Genomic DNA, 8,465 nt, shown 5'->3' with positions numbered 1-8,465 from the left:
CTCCATTCTCTACCTATGTAGCTGGGGAAAATTCTTCAGCTGTTCATGCCTCAGTTTCCCTATTTGTAAAATTGAGATCATGTAACTATTCACGTCATAGGCTTTCTCATCGTTTTTTTCCCCCACAATACTATTTATTGAAGAGACTCTCCTTTTCCCATTGCAGACTCTTGGCTTTTTTGATGTAAATTAATTAACCATGTATCTGTGGGTTTATTTCTGGGCCTTCTATTCCGTTCCATTGACCTATGGGACAGATGATTTGGCCATGGCCATGCCATTCTTCTGTGGTTCCATAAAAATTTTAGATATGTTTGCTCTATTTCTGTGAAAAATACCACTGAAATGTAGATAAGGGATTGCCTTAAAACTGTAGATTGCTCCAGGCAGAATGGACATTTTAACAATATTAATTCTTCCAATTCATGAGCATGGAATATCTTTCCATTTACTTCTGTATTCTTCAATTTACTGCATCAGTGTTGGGTTTTTTGTTTTTTTGTTTTTTTGTTTTTCTAGTTTTCAGTGTACAGGTCTTTCATCTCCTTGGTTAAATTTATCCCTAGGTATTTCATTCTCAGAAGGATTTTCTGAAGGAAAAAATAAGATTAGCCATGGAGGTACCGAGAAAAGTATCTGGCACAATCCTCATTTGTTATTACAAATTTTATGTTTCATGAAATTCAGCTCTATGGTAGTTTCTGGACTTATGTTTTTGTGGGATGTACTCGTCTTTAAATTGTATTCATCTTTTATTTAAGTTAAATTGATTTTTCTCTTTGCCCTTCAATATGAAAGATATATAAAAACAGAATTTTTGCTTACTATGAATTCAGCCCTGAGTTGGGAGGATCAGTACCGTAACACACAGTTCTGGTCCCTGTATGGATTCCCGTGGATGGTTTAGAGTAAACATTTGGTAAATGTTCATCTTTATATGGTGGTGCCCTAGTTATATAATAGTGTTCTTCAACTTTTCCCACACCTGTTCCTAGTAATCTTCTAGAACAGGTTCAGCAAATGAGTCAAATCTGGCCAAATCTGGCCCACTTTCTGACCTCATAAAGTTTCAGTGGAAGGCATCTATGACCATTCATTTGGATACTGTCAATGGCTGCTTTCTCTCTGTAAAGGCAGAGTAGAGTAGTTGTGGCAGAGACCACCTGGCTTACCAAGACCAGAATATGTACCACCGGACCCTTTAGGGAAAAATTTTGTTACCGCTACTTCTAAAAACCTAATTTCCTCCCTAGTGACAGAGGGATGTTCTACCAACAAACGCTGCCATATATGGAATGTCATTGGCTGAAATTTTATTATGTTGCTAGCTGACCCTACTATGGTCGTATATACTCCAATACTAAGTGCATTTATACTTGCTTCAAATCAGCCAAGTAATTCTTTGTCACTAGCCATCTGATTTTAAAGATTAGAAAAAAATATCAAGAAAACGATTTGTCTGGGAGTATGTAGTAAAATAAATGGTTGAATGAAAATGTTTTACTGGTAGCTCTCATGTGCAGAAACAACCTTAGAGTGAGCTATACCAGCTATCAGCATTTATACTAAATTCTTTTAAATGACTCATAAAGTCAAATGGATAGTAAAGCAAATCAGAATTATTAGGCTGGTGTTCATGTCCCACCAAGATATTTTTAACCACATCTCTCAATTCTCCCCAACTCAATGCATTCTCCCACTGTCTCAGACTCTTCCTTGAACATTAAAGCAATCTGTCATTTTCATATCTTCACTGAAGTCACTTCTCTGCTTGAAATTCCCTTCCACCTAACACCATTTTTATCCCTGAAAACACTCTATTTATAAAATTCCCACTCAAATGTCATTCACTCCATGATATTTTTCTATCACTTCAGCCAGTTTTAGTTTTAATTTATACTCACTTCTATTTTATGTTGTAGGAATTAGTGTACATGTTTCTCTTCAATGATTACACTGTAAATTCCTTGGGGGCAAAAATCCTATGTTTAGGCATCAATGGGATTCAAACACTAGGAGATTAATTCCAGACTCCATGCCTATAATCCTCCCAATAACCCTGAAGACTGGAAAAGAAGTAAGAGGGGCTGACCAGTTTCCAGATTAGACATAAGAAACATCTAAAAAATAAAAACTTTGAGGTAGGGACCAGTACTGGAGGGAATCACAAAACAGCTTCCATATTATTAGAAATCTTCCTAAAACTATCCAGATACCATTGTAGAGAAGCTAAATAAGACATCTGCTCACTGTTTAACAACTGACACATCAGTAAATATGACTGTTAGGTTCCATCCAGTGAGATTTCAACAACTTTATGTAAAATGATAAATTCCTCTATGAACATGGGTTTAGTATTAGCCAAGTAATTTGAAAAATACAGCTGGAATAAAATAGCAATATAAAAACTTGTTCCTAAAAAAAAAAAGAAGAAGAAGAAAATATTCAGAGCTTCTTCCATGTCTTCCCTCTTCTGGGCCAATATTTTTAAACATAGCTCAAAAATGAGAATATATAGGTTTATGAGTGGGATAGGATATACATATATACCTATGGGATATTATCAACACATACTCATTCCAATATTCCCTACTGCATAATTTCTATCAGCATATAAATTTGCTATAATATCTGTGATGTGAAAGCAAAGATAAAAATCTTCCTTCACTCCACACATCATTCCATAGTATACATATATGTGTATATCCCGTAATACACATTCATTAAAAGTAATTACTTAGGGGCGCCTGGGTGGCCTAGTTGGTTAAGTGTCCGACTTCGGCTCAGGTCATGGTCTCACATTCCCGGGTTTGAGCCCCACGTCGGGCTCTGTTCTGACAGTCCGGAGCCTGGAGTCTGCTTCGGATTCTGCGTCTCCCTCTCTCCCTGCCCCTTCCCCACTTGTGTGCACGTGTATTCACTCTCTCTCTCAAAAATAAACATTAAAAAAAGTAATTACTTAAAATTAAGCGACATGAGAAAATCAGTATCATGCATTATGCTACCATACTAATAACTACAGTTAATATTTTGTTAGATATATACAGAGTTCCCTGTTTCAGTAACACTGTCCCCTCCCAAAGCTTCCACACAAACCTAGGCAGGAATAAGAAAGGAGAGCCCAGAGCATCATGGTCTCCTAGTAACATCATCCTCTTTCTTCTGTAACACACGTTTGCCATTCCACCACAATCTGGCTCACAGACCAGAGTACATACAATCATGTCTCACATGTCTTTTTATGCCAGCGACTGCAAAAAGACTTTACCAATAGGGCTCTTTTCTCTGTAGGGCACTAGAGATCTCCAACTGACTCCATCTCCTATTTCCCTTGAACCCTAAAGCTCTTCTGCTTTTGCTCAGCCCCTGTGGACTTCATGGGTCAATGTAAATTAATTCACATATTCAGCCTTTTTTTCTGAGCATCCCCTTAACATGTAGCAGTATTTGAGTCCTAGATCTTCTCTTCCATGGTTTCCCCACTGACCCTTTCAAATTATGACAGTTTTTTTCCCCATGCCCTTGTCAACTCTGGGCCTGAAGATAGGATATATCCTCGTGGCTCTTTAAAGCCTCTTTCAGACCATGATTTCTCTCTGCTCTGTAAAATGCCCGGATTTGTAGCTCATGTCATAAGATTCTACCATCTGCCTCCTGTCTATGATCTAGGCAGTGATACCCTCTTGGTTTCCCTCTTTCACATCCCTGAAGATTTTAGCACATGGACCACTGTTACTCTTTCCAACCAAACTTCAGTCATAATCCTTGGAAATTTTAATAATAATCTGAACAGTCTTTCCAGAATTCTTGCTTCTCAGTTCCTTGACCCTCTGAGCTTCAATAATCTTGTCATCCACACTATCTCAAGCCATCTCCTCTCATGTTCACAATCTAGAGGTTTCCATCTCTAATAACTATGTATCCTCTATAATCTTAACTTCAATCATCTCATCTTCCCCCCATCAATTCTTTATCCATCCAGCAGCAATGGTCTTTCAACCCCACAGGATTTATTATATGTTGATCTTAGTGTTTTTATTGTTACAAGGTAAAAACAATACAAACTCTCATTTGCATAAACCCTCGACTCCTTTATCAATCCCTCTTTCTCTGTTCTAACTCCTATGCTCATCCTCAGCTGACAGCCTTTCTTTCTATTCAGTTCTACTACGATTACAGATCATCTGCCTGAATTCAAAATAAAGACCACCTTCTTGCTTCTGCAAAGGAGCCCATCTCCTTTCATGCTCTCCCAATCATTGTTTCTTCTATCCTGAGTTTCCTTAATTTTCCCTCCCTATTGCCTTATCACCATCAGCATAAAAACATGGTATATGATCATGCAAAACAAAACTAAAAACCTTCCTTCACCCCACATACCTGGCTATCCATTGTTCCCAGTTTCTCCTCCTTCACAGAAAATCTTTTCTTACTCTTTCCACATCCTCTTTTTCCACCATTTTAAAACACCACAATTGGTGTTTCATTTTTACCACACTACCAAATGCTCATACACACACCAATACCGTGTGGCCAAATCAAGTTGTCAATTTTAGCCCTCTTACTTGCCTATAATCTTTGAGAGTTTATCAAACTCCCCACTCAAATACCCACTCTTGTGGTATTTGGGTGCCACTCAGTTCTCTTTCAGTCTCACAACTGCTCCTTTTCTTTATTATTTGCTGGTAAACAATACCTCACGTCAGCAAGCTCTACATGTAGGAGTACTTCAGGATTCAGTTCGTGGATGCCTTCTTTTTCTGTTTATATACTCTCTAGATGATCATCCAGAGTCATTACTTTAAAAAAACTTCAATGCCATCTATTCACTGATGACTCCAGAATGTATAGTTTTAGTCACTCTCATACATTCAATTGTCTGACATATGCTTTTGATGCAAAATAAGTCTTAAGATGCCCCCAAATAAATTTCTGATTTTCTCATGATCCTATTCTTTCCTCAACCTTTTCCATGCACCCTTACACTTGGTCAGGTTAGAGACTTAGACTCAATGTTGCCTCCTTTCTTTCTCCCACTCACAGTATCCATCTTAATGATTTTGCCTTTATGGGTGCCTGGGTGGCTCAAGTCTAAATCTTTATCTCTGCTCAGGTCATGATTTCATGGTCTGTGAGATCAAGCCCAAATTCTGCATCGGGCTCTGTACTGACAGCACAGCATGGAGCCTGCTTGGGTTTCTCTCTCTCTCTCCATCTCTCTCTGCCCCTCCCACACTTGCTCTCTCTCTCAAAATAGATAAATATTTTTAAAACTTTTTTGAGGGGCACCTGGGGGGCTTAGTTGGTTAAGTGACTGATTTCAGCTCAGGTTATGATCTCCTAGTTTGTGGGTTCAAGCCCCACATTGGGCTCTGTGCTGACAGCTTGGAGCCTGGAGCCTTCTTCAGATTCTGTGTTTCCCTTTTTCTGTGCCCCTTCTCCAATTGTGCTCTCTCTCTAACTTTTTACCATTTCATCACCATTATTATACCTGTTTTAAGTGATCAACATCCCTTATTTTGCTTCAAAGAGGCACCTAAATAGTCTTCTTGCCTCCCATCTTGCCATTTTAGTCAATTCACTATTTAATGGGCAAAGTGGCCCTTTTAATTCGTTATTTAGGTCACGTCACTCCTTTGATCACCTCATCAAACAGGTTTTGTATCTCAGTCATAGTCAGTCTTAATTCATGGCCATCTATGATTTGGCCTGCACTATCTTGCCTTCCATTATCTTCTCTCTAGCTAACTCTATCACAGCCTTAACATTTTTTTTTTCTTATATATATCCAACATTCTCCTACTGGGAGATCTTGTACTTATTCTGTTTTCTTTCTGTAACAGAACTTGATTGTATGTGCACATCACAATTTACTAAAACTATTCCCTATTTATAAGGAGTTTATCTTCTCTAGTTTTACAAATGATGCTATAGTGGGGCACCTGGGTGGCTCAGTTGGTTAAAATATGACTTTGGCTCAGGACAGGATCTCATAGTTCATAGTTGGTGAGTTTGAACCCTGCATCAGGCTGTCTGCTGTCAGCACAGAGCCCGCTTTAGATCCTCTGTCCCCCTCTTGCTCTGCCCCTCCCTGGCATGGGCACTCTCTCTCTCTCTCCAGCATAAACAAACATTTAAAACAATACAAACAAAACAAATGATGCTACAGTGATTATCTTCAAACATTTATCTTTGTACACTTTTTGAATGTTTCCCCAGGATATAGTTTCTATTTTTAATTTTCATTAATGTTTTTTAATTAATCTCCAAAATATTTGTATATATTTGAGTTAAATCAACTCCATTCAAGTCCACCTCTTCCACTAACCCCTCGTTAGTTTTTTATCATCTTTTAAAACATGATTTTGCAAGTTGATAGGCAGGTATACTTGACTTTTTTAATTTCCTTGAGGAAAATGTTAGTCAACATTTTTCTCAGAGGTTTCCTGGTGCTGTTTTTTTGTGGTTTTTTTTTCCTGGTTTATATTATGGCATTTACACTTTTTAAAAACTGATTTGTAAGAGTTCTTAATAAACTAAGGATGTTAACTCCTGTCATAATCTCTGCAAATTTATTTACCAGGCTTTCAACACAATATATTTGTGATTTTTTTAATCTTTTTTTTATCATAGGCATATTTATCTATTTTATTTTTACTTCTTGATTTTATGTAAAGTGTGGAAAGGTGTTCTCTTCCAACCAAGTTTTACATCATGGAAAATTTCCCAATAGCAAAAAGTTAAGGTTTACACAATAATGTCCATCACATTACTAGTTTTCAATAATACCTAGTTTCTCTCCCATACGCCTCTCAAAAAACTGAAAGGTTATTAGCCTTACTGGAGTGTGTTTGAGTCCTACGACCAGCTCGGGCCAACAAGCTAAGAGGAGCTTAGTCAAGATAGTCCATGTTATGCCTAAGTAACAGACAACTCCAACCATTTCAGAGGCTAAGACAACAAAAGTTTATTTTCCCTTGTGCAACACATCTTTGGTGGATCTCTAGTAAAGCTATGTTCATCACAGGGCCTGAGAGAGCCATGCTGAGGAACCAGTCATCATCATCTACATTGCTAGTTGCAAGGTCAAAGAGGTCAGGAGGTTTAATTCCGCAATTAAATGTTCTACTGTAAAGCCCTTCTTCTTACACAACTTCTGCTTACAAATCATAAAGAACTAGCCAATTTTCCAGTACAAACTAAAAAAAAATGCCTGTAAATATAATCTTACCGTGTTCTTAAGAAGAAAGGACTAAAAATATTTTCTGAATAGGACTAATAGCACTAGAATAAAGCAGGGCTTCCAAGACAAACTGGACATGTAGCGTGAGTGAAAAATTAAACTTTTGCTGCGATATGCCATCATGATCTTGGCGTGTTCATTTGTTACTGCAGCATAACCTGGCATATCTTGATCAATACAAATGGGAAAGACACAAATAAGAACAAAACAAATAATCTTGAGTCTGGCACACCCAATCAGAAGTCATGAATAAAGAACTTTATCTCAAAAAAAAAAAAGAAAAGAAAAAATAGAAGCAGACTGATTTTGCTGGAACAAAGTCTGTAAAAAAAAAAAAGGTGAGACAAAAACCTAAGGGGAAAAAATTGTGAAAATGCTAGTTTTAGCCTACCTATAGAAAATATTATTTATAAAGTGTAGTTTTCCACCAAGTATGTAGGATAAAAATAGAGGGATGAGGTTCATATCCTCTCTAGAGATTACCTTGAGAATAAAGATATCTAAGTTCTGATTCAAGTTCTGTTGTAACTAGCTGTGGAATGGGGGTGGGGAGGATTATGTATCTTCTCAGGATCACAATTTTCTTATATGAAAAACACATCTTTTAAATGGAAAATGGTCCTCAAATTTTCATGTGTATAAGAATTACTTAGAAAGTTTATGAAAAATGCATAGCCTTGGATTGCACTCAACAAAGGTTCTTATTTAGTAATTCTGGATGATGTCAAGAAATGTCTTTAAATGAAATCACTATCCTCAAAAATACCTGTGCTCTCATTTTCATTTGCTGTAGTATCTAAAACAGCTAACATATGGAAGCAACATAAGTGTCCATCAACAGACGAATGGATAAAGAAAATGTTCACACACACACAGGAATATTACTCAGTAATAAAAAGAAGGAAATATCGCCATTTGCAAAAACAGAGGAAAGTTGAGGGCATTATGCTAAGTGAAATAAGTCAGAGAAAGATAATACTGTGTGTTCTCATTTATATATTAAATCTAAAAAAAAATTTTTTTTAAATCCAACTCATAGGAAGAGAGAAGAATGTTAGTTGCCAGGGGAAGAAGGGTAGAAGGGAATGGGTGAAAGTGGTCAAGGGGTACAAACTTCCAGTTCCAAGACGAATGAGCTCTGGGTATCTAATATACAGCAGGTGACCACACTTAACAATACTGTATTGAATACTTGAAAGTGGCTAAGAGAAGAGCTTTAACA

The sequence above is a fragment of the Prionailurus bengalensis genome, chromosome A2, assembly GCF_016509475.1.
Source record: "Prionailurus bengalensis isolate Pbe53 chromosome A2, Fcat_Pben_1.1_paternal_pri, whole genome shotgun sequence".
Lineage (NCBI taxonomy): Eukaryota > Metazoa > Chordata > Mammalia > Carnivora > Felidae > Prionailurus > Prionailurus bengalensis.
Note: the sequence above shows the minus strand (reverse complement) of the source record.